Raw genomic sequence first — 21,047 nt, forward strand, 5'->3', positions numbered from 1 at the left:
CTCATGCTTTTGCACTGTTCTATTGGCAAACCACGTTTGCATGTCCACACAAATACAATTTCATTGCATTCTAAATGCTTAAGTAGCCCAGCTACCATTCTATCTATGTCTTACACTTATCCTTACAGGCCTGATGTGAAATCAAGACAGTAGTATTCTTCTTGTTCAGACGGAGGGAACAGAGGAGCCATGAGTTAAAGTCAAATGTGGAGCACAGACTTTCACCTGCATCCCATGAGCTGTACCTGAACTGTTCAGTTATCCATTTCTGCTGAGTAAAAGGCTGGGGAGCTGCCTCTGGTTTGCTCTCAAACTTCCCTCCTTCAAACTGAGCCTTCAAACCTATAATAGGAAACAGTCTCTCTCTTCTTTCCATTGTTACATCTGATAGAACCCCCACTACCATCTTTGTGCTTGACTTCTCTTTTAGACTGTCCAAGCAGGTGGGTAGGATTTTATCTTCCTCTCAGTTCTAAGTGTAAAAATGTGAGGTTCTAAATGTAAAAATGTGAGGTTCTAAATGTAAAAATGTGAGGTTTTTTTCCTCATGAATTATTTCTTAACATCATTTAAATTAGTCTACCCTAGGATGTACTGTTTCTAAACTTGTTGCTTGATATTTTGTTTCACTATTTATTTTATCTTTCATACTTGTTAAGGAAACTTCCAAGTCTGACCATTTATGAGACTCTCTGGCAGTCACACTCTTCCCTAACAATACCCAAGCATCATTGCTACTGAATGTGTTAAACAGAGAAGCATTTCCCACAGGCTGACACACTCATGAAATGTGCTGCAGGAGATTTTAGATTTTTTCCCAATTTCTTTGTGGTGTATGTGTTTATATTTCACGAAGAAAACTCCCCTGCACCATTATTGCCAGAACACGAATAATTGGTGTCAGTAGATTCTCTGGCAACAATTTTGTCATGCTGGCAACTTTGGCTTCCAGACACCAGCAAGAATCTCTCAGCATGCATTGCATGTATACATTTAACGTGCATTGCCAGGAGATTTTAGTTGCAATAATGCATCTACTGTGATCTGCAAACTGTCTTATTTGGTTTAGAGTTCAAATAATGCACGAGATATCTGAGTTACTTTAATTCTTCCTCATGTGCCAGCAGATATTCAAAGATCTAGATTCTTGTAACACATGATGTTAGGCGGTGCTTGTACATCCTGTGTTGGGAAGATAAATATGGAAGAGTTCAGTATTTTCTGTTCCTTCCCCTTTTTTTTAAGTAACTGTAAGAGATGGAGAGCATCAGTTCTGAATACCTACCATAGCATGGACATATTTTTAGCCATTGATCTTGCTGAATTATGTTCTGCCTTTGGTGCTGACTTCTTAAAGAAGAGCTGAGGAAGCAGTCACAGGCTGAGGCTGCAGCCTGGTGCTGGTGTGAACCTGTGCTGTGATGTTTGCAATGCCAGGTTTAAAGATTGAAGCTGAGTTTCGGTCCTATCACCTCAATGCTTTGTAAGCTGCTTTTAGGAGATTTTAATTCCAAGTGAAATAAAGTGAAAAAGTAGTGACTTGTCCCGTTTCCTCTGAGCTTGTAGAAACAAGACTCCCATGAGAATTGAACAGCGAAAATGTTCATGCACATTTTTGGTCATGAGGATGTTGTAATTTTTCTGTTCAGTTTTAGTAGGATTTTGCCTGTAGAAATAAGGCTTTCTGTATTAAACTTTAAATTGGATTTCCTGGGCATTTCATCATTTCTTACTACTTTAGTGATACTGGGTTTTATTTTCTTAAAGATGCTTTACCATTCCTTTGTGTGAGAGGGTGATTTATCCTGTGCTTAGAAAGATATAAATCTTGTAAGTTATAGATGCAATTACCTGTAGACTGGCAAACTCTTGAATTCATAACCCTGCTTTCTAAGTGATTAAAGAAATGAAAGCTACTTTCCCAAATTGAAAAAGCACCTGTTTATTCTGTTGGTGGGAAATTTCTTTTGAGGAATTTCTGCATGGAAATTTTATTGCTTAAACCATGACCCTCATTTTTTTTAATGAGGAAGAATTAAGGCATTTAAGTAACTTTATAATCAGGGCTTTAAAATAATTTTACATGCAATTTTAGATTTCATTACAGATGGGATAATAATAATATTAAAGGCTGAAAATGATTAGCTGAGATAAATTTTTTGCTTTTTCTGTTCTGGGGATGGGAAAATAAACATTAAAAATTTTTTCTTGAGGGAATCACTGTGAAATGTAGGATAAAATGGCATTTTCTTCTGTTTTATTCTTATTCTGATGCTGTCTAGGGAAAGTAAGGGGACAGCTGCCAGTCTAAACCTTTTCCATTCTGCCATTTTCTTTGGGGATAATTTTTAATTCTTGTGGTGGTCACTGAAGTTATTTTAAAATATGCCACATCCCTTACTTTCCATGTGTTACCGAGTTATGCCCTTCAATACAAGGGTTGCTTACCTGATGGCTACATTTAAGCCTTTGACCGTGCCTAATATGCAAATTAAACACAGTTAAGGCAGCAGTGCTTGTTACTGAGCGGTGTTTCAGGATGCTTTGAGGCAGTTTTCTGCTTCTAGTCTGGAAGATGGGTCATCCTTGTTTTCATCCCTGATTTCAAATTGTGTGTAGGAGGATTCCACAACTTCACCATACTCTGAGAAAGCAGAGAAAATTTTGTTGCTAGGAGACCATGGAGGACCTATACTGTAGTGTCTTTCCAGAATGTTTATAGGTAGCATCAGTTAATTAAATAACTTCTCTAATCCTGTTCTTTATGCAAACATTCACTTTTTTTATAGTCATGATGTTTGTTACAAGCTTCTGTATCCTAGAAAATGCGTTCTCTGTGTGGTTATTTCTGTATAGCTTCATTCTTCAACACACAAAACCCAACCTCCCTAGCATTTCAAATTGGCTTGTGTTTGGAAAGCTGTTATTTATTCACACCATAATGATGCCTATGCATCCTGATCTGTTAGAACAGGTCGGTCCCATTTTCTCACAAAAGACAAAGGCTGAGATCCACAGAGCTGCACGTCTTGGGTAGAAATTTAATAAATTGGATATTATCAGGGAAAGTCTTCAAGCATTTGGTGTTTTGCAGCTGACTGGGTCTGGATGCCTCTTTACATTCAGTGCTGTGACTTCCCAGCTGTAAGAGGTGCCTGTGCATTGGCAAGATGACAGAACCAGTGGTGTGGATTTCAGCCCAGGAGTGGTACAGCTGTGACTGATAGAGTGATGCAGCAGCTGGGATTGGTCTCGGGGTGGAGTTTCTGCTAAGAGGTGTAGCATCCTTTGGACTAGAGGGAATCATGATCTCTGAGAGGCAATCACAGAGGCAGGAATCAATAGTTTGTGGAGCAATTCACTAACATCCACAAATGGATCAGAATGCTCAAATGGCAGAATGTTAATACCCTCATTTGTGGTTTCTGTAGAGCTTGATGTGATTTTTGGAACAGCATGGGAACATCATCTTCATCTGACAGTGTGTGGGCATTACTTCATGACCATTTCTAATAGCATGGCAGAAAGCACTCTGCTGCCCACCTATCTATAAATAACTAAATATCATCAACCCAGGAATAAAATTGCATTTTATGGGTAGTCTTGGGAGCATGTAACATAGGCAATTAGATTACATGTAGTCCTACAACGATCCCACTAAAGGGAATGAAATTATTTCGGAACTTGCTGTCCAGGCCACTTTCAGGTGAATTATTTCTCTTACACACACTGAGGGGCTCAGAGTACCCATAAATACAATATATGAGGGACTTGAATTCAACTTGGACAATGCAAATTTGTCTTTAGATAAGATCCAAGCCTTTATTTTGTATAACTGAATTTTTGGATTGTATATCTTGGGTCCTTTTTGCAGCTAAGATGAAAGACCATCTTCTTTTAAAGTTGCAGAGGTCAGTACTGTGGGATGTCTTCCCAATAATGTCTTCTCAAATATTTCATGTGAATTCTACCTGTTTCCAGCATAGAATCACAGAATCCTTAAGGTTGGCAAAGACTTCCAAGATTGAGTCCAAGCTTTGGCCAAGCACTGCCTTACAACTAAACCTCAGCACTCAAGTGCCATGTCCAGCTGTTCCCTGCTGCTACAACTCTTTGTATGAGGGATCAGGGTTACAGTTTGTGCTCCCTCAAGAAAAAGAAATACTAATCTGCTCCCTGAAGGAAGGAAAAAATACTTTGAATTTCTGACTTTCATCACTGCTCCATGTCAAGGACCTAGAATAGAGAGTGGGAGTTTGGGACAGAGCTGCTGTGGGGAGACTTAACATTGCAATGCTTGAAGTCTCAGATTGCTTTCACTGCATGAGGGACTCTCTTTGTTCTTCCAGTGCTTTATTTGTGAAAGAGGTGCAGAGAAAAGGAACTGGAAGAAACAAGGTTATGCAATGCATAATGCAGTGGTGCTGCATTTAACTAGTGTAGTGTGTATGGCTGCAAATCAGGCTGTATAAAAAAGTACCTGGGATCATAGGATAGTCCAGGTTGGAAGGCATCTCGGGGTGTTAACCAGTCAGACCTCAGAGGATACACCACCTGTCAGCAGGGCATGTTCTCTTCTGGTTTCTTATGAACCTGTAAAATACATATAAAAATTAAAGAATTAAACCAGAAATTGTAGGTAGGAGAGAATCAGATCCATTATCTGAATGCAATTTAGAGCCAAAGATGATAACCCAGCCATTACTATAGCAAGTGTTTCTACCAAGGCTTTTGTCACATTAAAATTGCAGTCTGGTATATTTGAAAAGAGTGGCAAATAAAGATTGAGTCATGGACGAGGCCGAGCATTTCCCATTTTCAGACAAGCAGGTGGAAGTGGAAGCTCAGCACCTCCCAGGAAGCACTGAGCACCACAAAGGGCTGGAGCCTGACAGGGAAACTGAGTGCTGGTGTGAAGGGTGCTGGGGTGGGACGATCAGATCAGCAGCACGTGGTGCTGAACCTGAGGAGGAGACAGCACCAGGTGCTGTGGGATGCGAGAATCCAAACGCTCTCTGTGCACGGCTGAGAGGGCCAGTTCCTCACTGAGAGCCAAAGCAAAGGAGCAGGTTTGTGACGGTGTCCAGGGTGGGCTGTGTAACAGCGCTCGGCTCCCCTCAGCAGTTCAGGGAGCAGCTGAGTCACTGCAGAGGCTCATTAGGAGAGCACAAGCCCAAGGGCAGATCAGGGGCTGCAGCAGGTGTTATAATAAGAGTCTGAGGAGGCACGGAAAGTCATCCCAAAGTCAGTGAACTGCAGTGCTGCGGGAGATCAACAGGGTACTGAAGCAAGCGTGCTCCTTCCTTAAATTAAAGAAATACGTTTCCCACCATTGTGAGGACAATAAACCCTGTTTGAATCCCGGTAACTGACAAGAAATCATGCCCAGCAAACAGCAGTCTTATTAAATGAGACCACATAACCCCGACAGAACTTTCAGAGCCTCGTTAGAGTCACCCAGGCGCCACGAAGTTGTAAGTCTACTGAGAATTTAGAGAAGAACCTAAAACTAGTAGCTGAGGTTATTCTGGAGAAAAAATACCTCATCTGGGGTAAAACAGCCTGGCTACTCATGTTTTTACTGAAGGACAGCATTCTTTGTTCTAATGAGTTCTGGGAGTTTAAGAGGTCCAATAAGCAAAGTTTAGCACCGAAGGAGGCAAGGAGTGTGTGCTGTTGCTGTCGTCTCAGAGCATCATACGAGAGGAATGATGACAGAATTAATATCCACAGCTGGGGTACACTTGCAGCTAAATTTTGATATGAACTATGGGAACTGTTAGGAGAGGAAATCCGTAGTTGATTGCTTATGTAACTTGTACAATTTTTTTTAAGTTAGGCATACATTTAAGAGGTAGAAATGAAAATAAATGCAAGAAGTACAAGGATATCTGCAATTATCACTACAAAGCATACAGTATCACATGGACCACTACCCAAACCTGCTTTGGGATAACTACCTCAGTTTCAGAAATGGGCTTTAATTTTTTAGAGTGAGATGCTGTTGATTTTGAAAAAAACTATATGAAAAGGCAGTCTTACACAGCCCTGGACAAAGCATATGCGGGTTGGATTTAAGCAGTCCATTTTTTGTATCCCTCTAACATGCTGTGATAAAATGAATCCTGAAATACCTTGTGTTATGACTCATCTGATATTAAGATGTGTCAGTGTTCATAAACAATGCTGTTCATCTTCTGAGTGTGTGTGCATGTGTAAGAGGTGTAGGTGGAAGCTGAAGTTTTGGTTGTGATGACTCAGCCTTTATTCACTCTTTCTCTTATTTCTGATTTATGAAGAAATTCTCTTCTTTCCTGTGCACTTAGATGGGTGCAGTTCAAGGGCTCAGTGAGGAATGTAATGTGTTCATTTCCTGGAACAATCCTGAGATTTTTATGTCTCGGATATTTGTTAAAAATTCAATCTCCTCTCCCAGGCAGTGATCTGGATTTTTGGCCCTCATTTCTTCAGTCCCTTTCTTTGTGATCCACTTGAGTTAATGGAGGAATTTCACCTACCCTCTTCTCTGTTGGATTTTATATGCTATTGCTGAAGTAGTTTTGTGGGTAAAGATTTTTAAGAGAAATATGCCTTTTATGCATTTCCTATTCTCAAAGTAATCATTCTCATTTTGTTATCTTGCCAGACTATTTGATAAGCAGTGATCAAATAGAATACAATGAAGAATGTTTATGCAAAAATTAGGGAAAGAAACTTTTGGTGGTGATTTAGGTCTTGGTTGGTAAAGAGATGAATTAGTCTGTTCAACTTTCCAGCGTCGTGGGGGTTGTTTGGTTGTTTTGTTTTTAAATGAGAATTTGTATCCGTATAAATACTAGGTTCTGTAATTTGCATAATCTATCAGGTGATAAAATCTCCTTGAATGAAGTGTGAAAAAGGTGATTTGTCTCGTGGCAGGACTAAGTTCCGACGGTCGCGCTCCGCGTTTGTGCCCCGGGAGCCGCACGCACGGAGCGCAGCCGGCAGATGGAGGCTGGACCAGCGGCTCCCAGCCCTCCTCGCCGGGCTCTGCCTGCCACGCACACTGACTGCGGAAAGCTGCTGCCCTTTCCGTGCTTCGTGTTTCTCACAAAGCAAGAACCCGTGCTTCAAAAGATGGACCCTATTATAATTATTTGAACTATCTTTCCTTCACAGCTACGATTTGCTCAGGTTGTGACTTTTAAACCTTTGTGGACGGGGATGGCATGTAGAAATCAGGTGATCATTACAAAGCCAGGACATAAATACATCTATGTGTGAGTTTGGGGGTGGGGGGGTGTTGAATGCAGCTCAAAGGTCCATAACAGAAACAGACCTGCCGGTCTCGCTATCTTGCAGTGGTGTGTTAATGATAGGTTATGAGGCTGCAGGAGCAGTGTAAGTACATAAATAGACACAGCAGTTGCAGTTCTCCTATGATTGTTGAGTCAGATGTTGTTGTGGAACTTCTCAAGAACCTTGTAGCACATGGTCAAATGGATGCAGTATTGTTGATACAGTAATCCCTTTTATTAGGGCACGTTCAACCTGAGATTTTCTCTCACATCTTTATTTCATTACCTGCTTACTCCTTGAGTGGCTAAAGCTGTTTCACTACAAAACCTGGGGGAAGCTGTGACAGCCTAGGGAGTCACAAGAGCAGAAAGGAAAGAGGCACTTGTGCCAAGGGGTCTTGGTATGGTGTCACATATTCTTTGCCAAGTTCTGCTTCGTTCTGATCCCCTGCACTTCAGGGGATAGGGGCACCAGCAACAGAAGCAAGCTGTTTGTGATCCCCTCCAAGTTTTCCCCTTGTCTATTCCACAATGGGTTTGCTGGACCATCTCCCTCTGTTTCTTTTTAGCTGGGCAGCCAACACAGCATGACTTTTCCCCGGCTGCCTACCATCTGCCTGTAGACTCTCTTCTCCTTTTGTTTCTCTTTAAAAGCTCACTCCTGTGAGGCACTGAGAGTCTGCCATGAAATCCTAAACATTCGTGTTTCCTGCTGATGTTTAGGAAAAATCATTGCTTGCCATCAGTTCAGAGAGTTCAGCATCTCGAGAGAAGGGATGGTGACTTGTAAAGGCAGCGATGGTAGCTCTGCTTGAGCCCTGTCTCTCATAGCCTTGTAATGATGTCCTAATGAATATTTATCATTATTTGTGATACCCTATTTTCAGCAGTTGGGTATTATATTAACAGCTGACAAAATGTTCGTTTTGGTTTGTAATGAAATTGTCTCTGTTTTAGCTGTTTATTATGGTGGAGATGCCACTCCCCTACCATTATGTCTGCCATTATAACACAGCTGGATTATTGGCTGGCTAGCAAAATTAAAGGCATATCTATCTGAGTAGTTTCTTGTCAGGATGAGGGTCTCTGAGTGGAAATGTTAACTCTTTGCACTGTGTATTTATCTCATAGCATTGGTTTGTTGTTTTTTTGGTTTTTTTTTTTGTTTTTTTTTTAGCAGAAAAGAAGTCTTCCAAAATCTCCCAGGCTTTTAAGTGGCAACCACTAAAGTCAAACTCTTTCAGTAAGGAGCAATGCAGAAGTGTTCACTGATAAAGTAAATGAAATTGAGTTAGGCTCTTATCAACTTTGTCAGTTGAAGTTGACAATACTGTAAATATTAGAGTAAGGAATGCCTGCTGGGTGTGTGCCACAAGAGAGCTGTGCAGGCTGCTTCAGCTACCAATGCAATTATTCCAGATCTCATCAGTGAAAATCATTTATAATTTTACAATTACATTTAGGAATCTTGTCCAAGTGTTTTTTGATTGTTTTCCCAGATTTATGTTTTAAAGTAACCCGTGTTGGTCTGGAAGCCTTTCCACACTGTCCTTTTTTTAGCTATGAAACCTACATGAAAATGCTCATTAGGCTGAAGACTTTAAACTTTTGGCGACAGAGAGAACAGCTTTAAATAAACAGTATTCTGGTATTTGTGTTTAGCTTTTCTCAAATAATGCTGCAGTCCTGAGCATGCTCAGTTTAGGAAAATGACTTTTTTTGATAAAAAGTAACTTTATTAAAAATTGACATCCAGCTCTAACTTAATGCTGTATGATGGATTAAACAATAAGGTTTTCTTTGCACTGCTAATTTTGAAGATTCAGACGAATTTGGGCTTAGTCTTAATTATATAAACTGAAGTTCATTTGCATTGCAGTGGAAAAGGAATCTGGATGATTGATTCTCCCCTTGAGAAACCTCCCTTCCACTAAAAACTGAGAACAAATGGGGCTCATTTTACTGTAGGAAAGTGTACTGCAGTTGGATTTTCTCTCCTAAAAAGAAACTGGAGTGATTTGGAGCTGCATTGTTCACAAATTCCAAGGACTTAGCAGGAGAAGGTGTCTCCTCTTTGTACGGTGTAGCACAGACCATGAAGTCCCAGAGTTTGTCATGCAGTACAGATCACACCACATCTGGCTTCTTCTTACATCCTCAACTTGGAAATGGATGTTCAGCTGTTACCATAACGAGAGAGCTGTGCTGGCACTCTGAGTTTTAAAAAGCACATTCTAGAATTCTCAAAGCAGGATCATCCTTGTAAAATTGTTGTCCACGTTCTTGTAACAGAGTGTAGAAAGTGCTAATAATGTAACACAGCACACGAGAACAGATGTCCCATGGCAAAGTTGAGATAAAATTGGAAGAAATTAACACCCAGCTTCATAAGGCACAGCAATGCAAACTTTGTTCTGCATATGGGGGCTGAAGCTTGGATGCCTACAACCCCTCCCCTTCATTACTGAACAAAGAGGAAAATAGGAACACAACAAAAATAGAAACTGATTAAAAAAAGCTCAATCAATGCATTCATTTTTGCCCTGTAGCAGAATTTCACTTGCTGATCCATTTTCTTTGCATAATTGCCAATGAATTGAGCTCACCTTTAATCTCTGAAGCATAACTCTTAATTGCATAAATTCTGTCTATAAAAGGCATGCAACTTTATCCCAGTTCCAGAACACTGATCTTCTCCTGAGCCGTTATGTCATGAAATTTTTGCCCATATGAGGCTGTTTGAATTCAATAAACTTGGAAATTTAAGGTGTCTAGATAAATGATTTCAGGTTTGACTTGTCACGTTTCAAGTGGAGATAAAGAAATACTGTGAATAAAGTTCACAGCATCCAGTTTCTCAAAAATTTTATGTGAATTTTATATGTGGTAGCTTTGTAAATTTACAGGGTTTTGCCTTCCTCACAGTTCAGAAATCTAGATACACATTAATAGCCAAATCTCATCTTCTTTATTTGATTTTGAACCCTTGGGTCAACAATATCCCAGGACAATGCTGAAGAGAAGGTGCCAGAATCAACCCATTTTTATGTGGAGATCTTTGATAACTTGTTGAGGTGGTTTTGTTTTGTTTTGTGTTTTTATACTGTATATTATTCTGAAGAGGCAATGAGCCAGTGACCACTCACAGGTGAGAGCTGTCATCGAAATGCAAGAAAACTTTCTCACACAGATGTTATTTAATCACATGAATGAACCAAATATATATTGGTGAAATATTCCCAACTCAGCAAGCATTTTGCTGCCCAGTAAGGACTGACAGTTGAATTATTATTTTTAGTTTCTTTATCAGAATGATTGTTGAATATCATTGCTTTTCAAAATTGGTGCCAAGAAAGGGTGATTAGGAAACATATTTACATTTGACAGTCCAGGATATCAGAATTTTATACTTGGATTCACAGTTTAGGGACTGTCTGGCTGTGTTAGTCTGAGAAGCTTTTCCACTAGGTTTGGTAGATGGGAAGGTGCTGTGTTAAATGTATCATGATGACTGACCAGCAAAGCATTAGGATTATTCAGAACAGAAAATACAGCTTTTACTACCTCTTTTTTTTTTTTTTTAATGTATTTTAGAAAGATTTTGGTCTTTTAACAAGGTTTGTTAGAGTTTTACCCTTCAGTCTCTCAAAAATTCATTGTTTTCGTGAGTGCCATGAATTAGCTATTGTTCGTTTTGATCCAGAAAACAATGGATCCATTTAATCAATCAATTTAATTCTATGCCTCTGCTTCTCCATTTCTGATAAAACTCAATTATCAAAAGATGCACTACTCTTTTATAGCAGTTGTGTTAATTAGGCTTTCTCCTGCATGTAATCATCCTGAGTACTTCAGAGCTTTCAGTTTGACCGTTCACTGCAGCCATGCAGAGATTGTGGAGCTATGTCAGCATCATTTTGCATGTTTTATGTTGTCCCAAAGAAGTTTCAAATTTTACCTTTTCAGCACTTTAGAAAATTTGCTTGGGAAGAAACCATTCCCCATTATGGAAGCTCTCTTTGACTTCAGGGCAAAATACTTCGATATCATGACAGAAATACATGGACAGGTGAAAGAGAGAAACTCTTGCTTTCTATTCATGTGTTTCAGCGAGATTTTCTGTAGTCGAATCAATTATTTTTGTCCATTTTACTGGTCTTGACCACAAGGTTGTATAGAATTCTACATCCAGTTTGAGCAAACTGCACCCGAGATTTATGTGAAATATAATTTATCTCACGTGCTGCTGTGGTGGGACGAGTGTCTGAGGTTTGATGTGAGACAAAAGATTTTTGAGCTGTCAAACAGCAGCTTGGTTGAAAAGCAGGAGGAAGGAGTAGTTTGTGCAAACTCATGAAGAGACAGACCAGAGCAAGGCAGTCAGAAGGGATTTTTTGGGTTTTTTCAACATTGTTTCAATGGGGCTCATAAAGGTTCTCTTAAATTTGATAAAATAACCTTTCACAGTTGCTGTGGTGACATAGTGTGTCTGAGTGCCAGATGACTTTGAGATCTGTACAACATGTCCTACATAATACCTAGGTCTCAGAACTGTCCAAGCAGCAAAAGGGAGAACTTGGATGAGAGGAGAGAGAGATTTCTTAGTACTGTTGAGAGCCAGGCATTGTCTGCCTGACCTGCACCAAGCTAGGTAACACATTAAGTCCCAACTAGAGACCCTTGGATTTCTGTGTCAATATGTGTTAAATAGGAAAAGGTCCTGATTTCTGAGACAGCCTCAGGCTTTCATGTAGAAAGGCAAGGACACTCTTGTAAGACTTTTTCATAGCAAAAAGTGTAAGCTACTACTTGGTTCCGTCACAGTGGACAGCTGAAGAATCAATCTCATTTGGTTAAGAGAGCATTTCTGCTTCGTTTTTACTATTGACAAGCATGGTGAAGCTGCTAAAATTCTTTCTAAGCTGCTATAACTCTTTCTAAAGCATATTATTGAGGCTTTATTGGTTTGGCATTGGGCTGGCTTGTGAGGAGGGCCTGTGTGTCCTAGGGATCCAGAGAGCATCGCATGACCACGTAATAAATCTTAATAAAGGCTACCTTGGAGAAGTGAGCAGCCAGAGAGGAGATGGGAGTTGGACTGCTGGCTGTCAAAGCTGACAGATGAGCAGCAGCAGAGTTCCTGGAATGAGCTGTGCTGTTATCTGCTCCTGCAGGCAGCGTGGCAGTCGTGGTGGAACCCTGCTCAGCCTTTCTAAGCAGCATTTGGCGGTGTAGCAAATGTCTGCAATCTGAGATGATGTTTCTCCACTGTTCCTTCACCCTGTCACTCATCAGTCTTCTTATTTTTATAAAACATACAGAGCTCAAGCTAAAGTTTGCAAAAGGGAAATCTTCCTGTGCCTTCAGTGGGCTGTGTGAAACCCCTACTGTGATTTCCCTTTTTTTTCCAGTCTTGATCTTAAATCTTCATCTTTCACTCAGACCTCTATGAGCACGGTTGGATAATCCTGAGGGGTTTTTTTGTCATAACCACTAGCAACAGTGATTTAGGATTAAATTATTGAACTTAACATAGCCAGCAATACTAGACACTGTGTACCAAAAAAGAAATGCAGATTCATCTAAATTTTCATCCTTACAGGCTGAAAAAGAATCCCATGTCTTTTCCTGTGCACTTGTGGTAAATACTGTCATCTAATGTTACGTTTTCTCTCAAAAATGAATATGCCTTTTTTCCTTCAAAATCCATCTCAAAACACAACTCAAAGTATGTTCTCCTGATGGTTAGATTCATGGGTTTGGGTTTGTGTAGCTGTATTTACAACAATAAATCTTGTCTCATGCATAGGCTAGTGGCACTCCTGCTGCACAGAAATTAAAAAGACCCCGACAAACCTCCAAACAACCAAAAACCCTGAGGTACAGCATGCAATATTTCCCTATTTGGGCATTGCAAAATCCATCTAGTTCTGTTTTCTTTCTCTTCCCTCTCACATATTAGTCACAAAACCCTTTTAAAATTCATATAAAACATTTTTCCTTGCTTTGAGTTGTCTGTATCCACCTGGCTTGTATTTCAATTGGATTTCTGAGGAAGAGTAAAAACCTGGAGTGTGGTGGGTGTTTTGGTTTTGTTTTGTTTGTTTGGATGTGCTTTTAAAATGCTGTTGGCAACCTTTCTTAGGTGCACAACTCTTAGAGAGCAAGTCAAAATTTTGAAGTTAGAAAACTGGTGATGAATAAAAGAAAGGCATGAGCAATTATGATTAAACACTTGAATTCAGTTTGAGGTTTGCATGAGTAAGGCCTCCTTTGGTTCAGGTACAGCTGGAGTTTCTTCAGTACCTTCTTCCAAAGGCTGAAAACTGCAGAATTAGAGGAAATAAGTGGGGAGTTGCATTTGACTTAAATTCTGGGTATAAAAATATCAAAAAGACACTTGACTGGTTTGAAGGAGAGGTCTGTAGGATGATGTACTTCTCTATCATGGGTATTGTGAGAAAATATTGCAGCAGAATTGACAGAACAAAAGGATTTCTTGTTGCAAAAGAGTAAATGTAGCATATCCTTAATAAAGGTACTGACAAAATCTGGTTAAAATGGGAGCAGGGTAAAGTCTGGTTAGGCTTTCTATTGCCTCTTATTTTTTTAGTATTAGACACAGCCAAGATGTCTTAGATAGTCTGCCTTATGTGAGGCAAAAATATTACATCTTTTTATAAACGTTCTGAGGCCTTTTGATTTCTTTACCTGTGTTTTTGTGCAAAATTTAATGGGAATTTTTTTTTCCAAAAAGTGTTTTTGTTGAGTGTCCTGACCAGTGATGGGGTTTTGCCAATGGATAAATTAAAAGTGTTCAACATTTTATATACAAGCATGTACATGACATAATCACCCCCAGAGCAATCAGTCCCCTGACATTCTTTGTTAACAGCCTGACAGTATAGTTGTGATGGACAACTCTCACTTATCAGTTGTTTATCTTGTGCACAAGAATCAGTCTAGTAAAAGATAATTATTTCTGGGAGTCATTGCTCTAGGCCCGAAGATGATGTGCCCACTTGGCAAAAACATATTGCTATTAATGTATGGCACCTGAAAAATTATTTAAGCCAGTTTGCAATGAGTGTTTAATTCTTGTTGTTTGTCTTCAAAAGATGTTGAATTCTAAGTAGGTATTGGAGGCAACTTATTCCCTAATTAATTTTAAAAAGTCTTGGTGTAGCTTCTTTTGCACATTTAATTTTGAAAGCACAATAGACTTGACTTTACAGTCCAGATTTATTAACTGATATTTTTACTCCTGAGAGATAATTAAAATGAAAAGTGTTTGGCAAGTGTATTGTCTAAGCATGACTCTTGATGTCTGTATTTCATCCACATGGCACTCTGTCATCTTCTAAGGGATAAGAGCTGAGTTCAAGTGTTCATCCAGTTTGTTCTCAATAGAAGGAATTTCTTCTGCTCAAGGAGTTCAGTGGTTTAGATCCAGTGATCCTATTTCAGTCCTTGTGGTTTGTGGTTTACAAAGGCATTTCTCTCCCTGGTACATGATTCCCCGAGAGCTGGGAGGAAGGCAAAGTGTTCTGTTTGGTGAATATGAGCAGAAGGTTCTGTGCAACCAGGATTAGGAAAGTCCAATTTATTTCTTGACCCTACTTTTGTTTAATGAGCTGTGAGCACAAACTTTGTGTCTTTGTAAGAAGGCTCCATCACACCCAGTAAATCAGGAGTGTGGGGCTTTTTCCCCTCAGATACAGTGTTTTTTATATGGCTGCATGTTTTAGAACACTGGTGGGATTGAAAATATTTTTAAAGTTTTCTTCCCTTCCTCTTTTAATTACATTATGTGTGAAAGCTTTTGGGATGAGAGCACACAAAAAGAATGCACCACTGTATAATCCTTATTTTTGAGCAGATGGGATTATTACTGTACAGGTTATTTTTTGATTTCTGCGTGTATCTATGCTTGCAGTAGGTGAAACCATCCTTGTTTCCTCCATTTCCATACTAGGTTTCATACAAAAGATGTGATGGATAAAATGTCTTTTAATAACCCAGCAGAATCATCATCAGCAAGGGGAGGGAAATTATTTCTCTTTGTTAAACTTCTCAGTGCTTCTTTCAATGTACCCAGGAGAACACATGCTCTGTAGTCCTGCAGAGTTAATGCATCTCCATTCCTGCATGTTCTGTGACACCAACACCCAAAATCATACTGAAGGGTTAGGAAATACTTGTGGTCATATGGTGATTTTAGAGATGGCTCTCAAGAGGTGTTAAGTGAATCTTTAGTTTTCCTACACACAGGTTCTAACTTTTATACCAAAATTAACACAGGTATCTGGCGACTGTAAGAACCTGTGAAAATTTGTCACTGAATGTAACCTGAAGTTAAATCTCCAAGAGTTGAAAAGGTTTAAATATTTTTTTTTCTACCCACTGGAAACAGATTTGAAGACAATATCAAATATGAGTGCTTTTCTTCTCCAAGGCAATTCAGAATCTGAACACATTTTGCACGCACAAAACCAGATTGTGGCACAGAGTGCAACCTTAATATTTCAGAATTAAAATACTATGAAAAATAATAGTGGCAAAGCTCTGCAGATGAGGTAAACTGTAGAGTATCTCAGAGGACAGGCTGAAGGAAGTCAGACTAGGATTTATGTTGTTTGTAGGTACTGCTGTTTATTGCTAATCAAGTAGAAGAATGTGAGGTCTTTGCTATTAATTTTAAAATGTGTTTAGGATTAAATTTTCCTTGCTTTCAGGAGCAATCATAACACTTGCATTTCTAAATCCCACTGACTTTACATGACATTTCATTAGACTTGCTCAGAATACTGAAATGAACCCCTGTAAACCACACACTGTAAGTTCTCTAAAGGCTCGGTGAATAAATGTCACACTTTGGTTTATTTTTTAACTTTTCAAACTGTGGACCAATATATAAATAGTCACTGGATTTGCAAAAGCTCCACTGCAGTAATATTCATTGAGGGTTTTTACTCTGATCCAAGTCCAGTCTGTGGTATTTTGTTTGAAAGACTGTGGTGTCACAGAAACACCATGCTGATTAATCAGCCTCTTCAGAAGCCAAATACTGAAGTGATGTTTTGGACTGCCTTAATCTCCTATTGCTCTATTCATGTTCTGTTCCTACTCTCTGTTCTGTGGAGAACTCCTTGAATTCTCGGAGGAGATTTGGGAATTTAATAATTTAGTTATAAAAAATCCATGTGGAAACAGATACATGTTAGCAGGCTTAAACAGAAAATTTCATAAGTATTTTGAAATTTAAATAAGTCCAATATTATGCTTGAATCTGCTCAAAAATATATGATTCATAACTTGACAACTTCAAAGGACATGGCATGACTGGGCTTTCAGCAGTTTATAGGTTTGGGCACTTTGCTGCCTGTGGATGCTGCACGCTGCAGCATCGCCCCTCTTTCAGGAGATGAGGTGCGTTGTGGGTTGGTACGGTGGCAGGTTTGGGTTTTATTTTTTTTTACAAATACCTGTACCTGGTTTCTCCTGTTGGCAGTTTTAGCAAATTTCAGAGCCTTGGCTGTCTGAAACTCGAGTTCTTCCACAGGGCTTTTTGAGCACAGTACCCAAAGAGCACGGCGAGAGCCCAGGAGAGAACGCTCACTAGGGGGTACAACTTTGTTGTGTCATCTGCAAAAACTTCCTCATCCTGTCAGTCACAAACCTCACCAGCTCGTGCCAGTTTTGTACTAGAGTGCTCCATGAAAAGCTTTAACCCTCTAGGATGCAGTTCTCCAAAATAATTTATCCTTTGTGGAGTTGTGTCACAGTTTCCATGGCATTTTCAGAAATGATTAGTGGTAAGAGACTAATTTAAGAGCATTTCAACAGACTCTTGTATTTGCCAGGTGACATGCTGCTATTGTGACAAAGAGCTGTAGTGCGTAGCTGGAACGGAAAATGGGGAGCTGTCACTCTGTGATATAATTTTAAGTAGCTGTTAAAAAAACAGCCAACCAAAATTCGAGGTTCTTGCACTTGTTATTTTCAGTGGGATATTTGCCTGCAGCAAAGGGAAACACACAGCACAGGGCCAATAATTTGCTGATAACCCAGTTAATAACGATAAGGAAGCAATAATAAACCATAACTGGCACATTTTAACGAGATGTATAGATCCTTCTTGAAGTGTTCTTGTGTCTTGATTATGTGTAGGGTCCCAAGGCTGTTCCTTCCTAGGTGGGGTGTCACAACCAGACATGGTGTGCCCAGGTGTGGCAGGGAGGTGTTATTCCTGGTGGGGATGTCATCATCTTCACCTGTAGGTTCCCTGGAGCCACATTTACAGTAACAGCTGGCTCACCTTCCCATTTCCCTTTAGTCTGAAACCTTCTGCTGTCCCTGAATTTTACTGGAGGTGGGAGCCAAAGTACTGTCCATGATAGTTCCTGCTCTACAGCCTGTGGTTAAACTGGCAATCGCATGATTTGTGTAGGCAAATATTTACTGTGTACATGACCTTATTTACTCATGCCATCCTCATAGGTGCAGACTCAAATACACCCTGGCATCTGAGCAAAGGCATTTAAAATGGGTTATGGCCCCAATGCCTTGGGGTTTTTACCAAACCTTGCCCCAGTGAAGGGGCCCACAAACAATTAGGTCCAGAGCTACACAGTTACATTTTCTTTTTTAATGTAACCTTTTCTTGAGGCAGGAGTTTATCAAATCAGCCTCATTTCAGAGGCTTAATTGATACTCATAATATGCTTTGAAAACTTTAGGTGAAGTGGTATAATGGATTGATAATGTTTCTGTAGAATGAATTTATCTTCTTTGCGTTGTCCTTCACATTAGAAGGAAGACAATGTATACAGTTTCATTTGTATTTATACATCTGAGCTGGTGATATTCCATTTGAAAACATTATCAGACAGACAAGGATCCGTTTGCAGCTGCTTTAGTATTCATTTAGTATCTGGACTGAATTCTTTTGCAAAATTTAATTATGTGCTTTCTGAAATGGCAGTAAGTGGCAATTTTCTTAATGCAGTTAAGCACCATACTTAATATTATAAAAATACTGATTCATACTCTTCTCATGTCTCTCTTGAACTATTGTTTGACACTGATAAATATCTTCCGAAATTTGTTGGAATTAAAAAAGGACAAATATAAATACAAATATGCATGTAGATGTTAGAAGGAGCAGTTTCTGAATACAGTTATTTTGATCTATAATTACTTGCCGAGAGTCTTTCAATGGCTGGTAAATGGAGAATGAAATTCAACTCCATCTACATATCATTACAAGGTAAGGGTGAGTTTATAAGGCATTGAGTGAAATGCTAATCAGCCCTTCTAAAATTAAAGAGGAATTAAATGATTGAAATCCGATGGGAGGTATTTCAGCTCTAATCAGGTAGTTTAATGGAGTTGTGCACACTGTGCCAAATGCATCCTGTTTGCTTCTGACTTGATTTTGACCAGCGATTATTTAAAGAACAAAGAGTTATTATGGAGATCTGCTCAATTCTCGGGCTCATGAGTTGGTACCTTCTGTAGAAGTGTGGTGAGGCTGCGTGAGGTGTTGGAACCTGCATTACTCATAAAAATCTAACTTCAAGGACCAGAATGTTTCCTTGGTGATTGCTGTACTTCTGTGGACTATGGCATAAATGCCACAGAGGCACTAAATTAAATTAAGCCATCAACGGGGAAAATGTTGTATTAAGACATCACATTGAGAGAGTGCATTCGTATCAATACATCAAATTAATTGTTAGGTTGAATTATACTTAAAATACCAGCAAAGCCCTACAGTTCCTCAAAAAAAATTTTGAGCCCTACCAAGTAAGGCTCTGCTGGTCTTGATGCCAAATGACACATAAAGATTCCACTCGACTTGACTGGGAGAATACTTTTAGCAAAAGGTGGTATTGGAAAATGTTCTATGCCAGCGCTAATTGGAATAATAAATAAATGGAGCAATAAATACATGGAATAATTTATTGCCCGTAAATTCTGTCCATGGGCTGGTTTTCTCTCCATTTCTACACTTTGAATGACTCCAGAATGACTCCACATCCACCTAAAGCAGTGTTTAATGACTGAGTGAGACCAGGCATCTCTTGGCTTTTAGCTCTCGTCCATCAGCATGGACCTGGCCAAAGCTGAGCTGTGCTTGTGGCAGGAGAAATTCGCCATCTGCTGGGCCCTGTCGGAGGTTCATTCCGGGATCCTCGGCAGTAGCTGTACCTAAATAAAGTTATCTGCAACCAAAGAGGTGGTAGCAAAACCGTAGAGAGCGTAACATCATCTCAGTTTATGGAAGCAGTGGGGGTTTTGTGAGTGACTGCAGCTCCTTTTTAATTCATTGGTGTATCTGAAGGGAAGGAGTGCTGCAGGAGAACAGATTTGTGGAATCCTCTGCTTGCCTAGACTGTAAAATTAAAGATCTGCTTTTGAGAAAGGCACAATTATAACAACATGCCAACCCAGTGCTTTTATAAATAGACATCATAAATTTTAAGGCTTACAATAACAGCAGGTAGGGCTCAGCACAACATCACCTAACAGTCCTAACCTCTTAAGCCCTGGCTCACTGCCTGTTTAAAATTGTATGTCAGGAGCAAATTCCAGTTTTAAATTATGGAAGAATTTATTTCAAGCAGATTTGGCCCAAATTCTGAACGATTTTCCTCTATCAAACAGTAATATATTCCTTTCTTCTGAAAACTGTCAACTGGAATTTTTTTGAGGTTAGAATTGAACTTAATGTGATGTTAACTGAGGCTATAATGCTGGATTGTATTGGAGCATATAGAAAGTGAACAATATATAAAATGAAAATTGTTTATTAATGCTTAAAAATTACTAATAAAGCTTTTAAAAATCTAGGATAAATATTTTCACTGGGAGCATCTCAAGATCATGTTACTGTCTGAAAAATTTATTTGCAGCTATGTTAAAGAGTTCCTGGGATTTTTAAAAATATTTTTTAGCGTGCCATTTACTACCTTCCAGTTCTCTGTCACTTGGCCAGATGTAAGGTTCATCATTCTGAAAACTTTTAGTTGAGAGTGAAATAAATTAGGCATTGGATACAAACTGAATTTGTCATGCCATCTTGCTGTGAGATGAAATTTACTTCGAACTGTACAGTCAGCTTAATTATTTTCTTTGTTTCATTTTTTTTATTACTTTACTTTCCTCACTGATAGCTGAGTCCTTTATCTGTATCATTAAGCCAACCTTTTTGGTTATATTCACAAATATCTGTTATCTTAAGAACCATCAAAACCTACCTCTTCTCCCTTCTTTTAAAGCTTTCATAAAGGGCATTCCTAGGCAAATAGTCTTGTATGAATTTAAATTATTTTAATTATGCTTTCTTAGTACTATAAAAATAGCTTGGCAATAATATATCTTCTAAAATCAGTGGGAATTTTGATTTTAGAACGTCCCAGATTTCATTAATAATCAGTTCACGCATGCAGACACACTCATACACCTTTTAATACTCTCTTGTGACTCTCAGATTGGGAAAACACGATGAAACGTGACTTTAAACTCTTTTGCATACAACTTTTATTTGGCGTTCATTTTATTTTCTAGCAACATCCACATCCATGTGCTGTGAGCAGCCCATAATCACAGTGATGTATAAAACACAGTCAGGTTTGTGGTGTGTCCATGCATGGAGCATTCATGGAGCAGCCACCTGATGGCCGTGGGCTTGCTGTGCTGTGAAAAGCCACGTGGATTTTTGCAGTACCCGGCAGTAAAACACTGCTTGAAATCAGAGCTCTGTTC

General features: G+C 39.3%; 1 protein-coding gene across 3 annotated transcripts in view; it reads left to right on the plus strand.

Moving 5' to 3' along the window:
* GLDN (gliomedin) overlaps window positions 1–21,047 on the plus strand; it is a 96,354-nt gene that overhangs the window by 21,028 nt on the left and 54,279 nt on the right. The gene's annotated exons all lie outside the window — the stretch shown is intronic.

This window comes from Aphelocoma coerulescens, chromosome 10 (genome assembly GCF_041296385.1).
Source record: "Aphelocoma coerulescens isolate FSJ_1873_10779 chromosome 10, UR_Acoe_1.0, whole genome shotgun sequence".
NCBI lineage: Eukaryota > Metazoa > Chordata > Aves > Passeriformes > Corvidae > Aphelocoma > Aphelocoma coerulescens.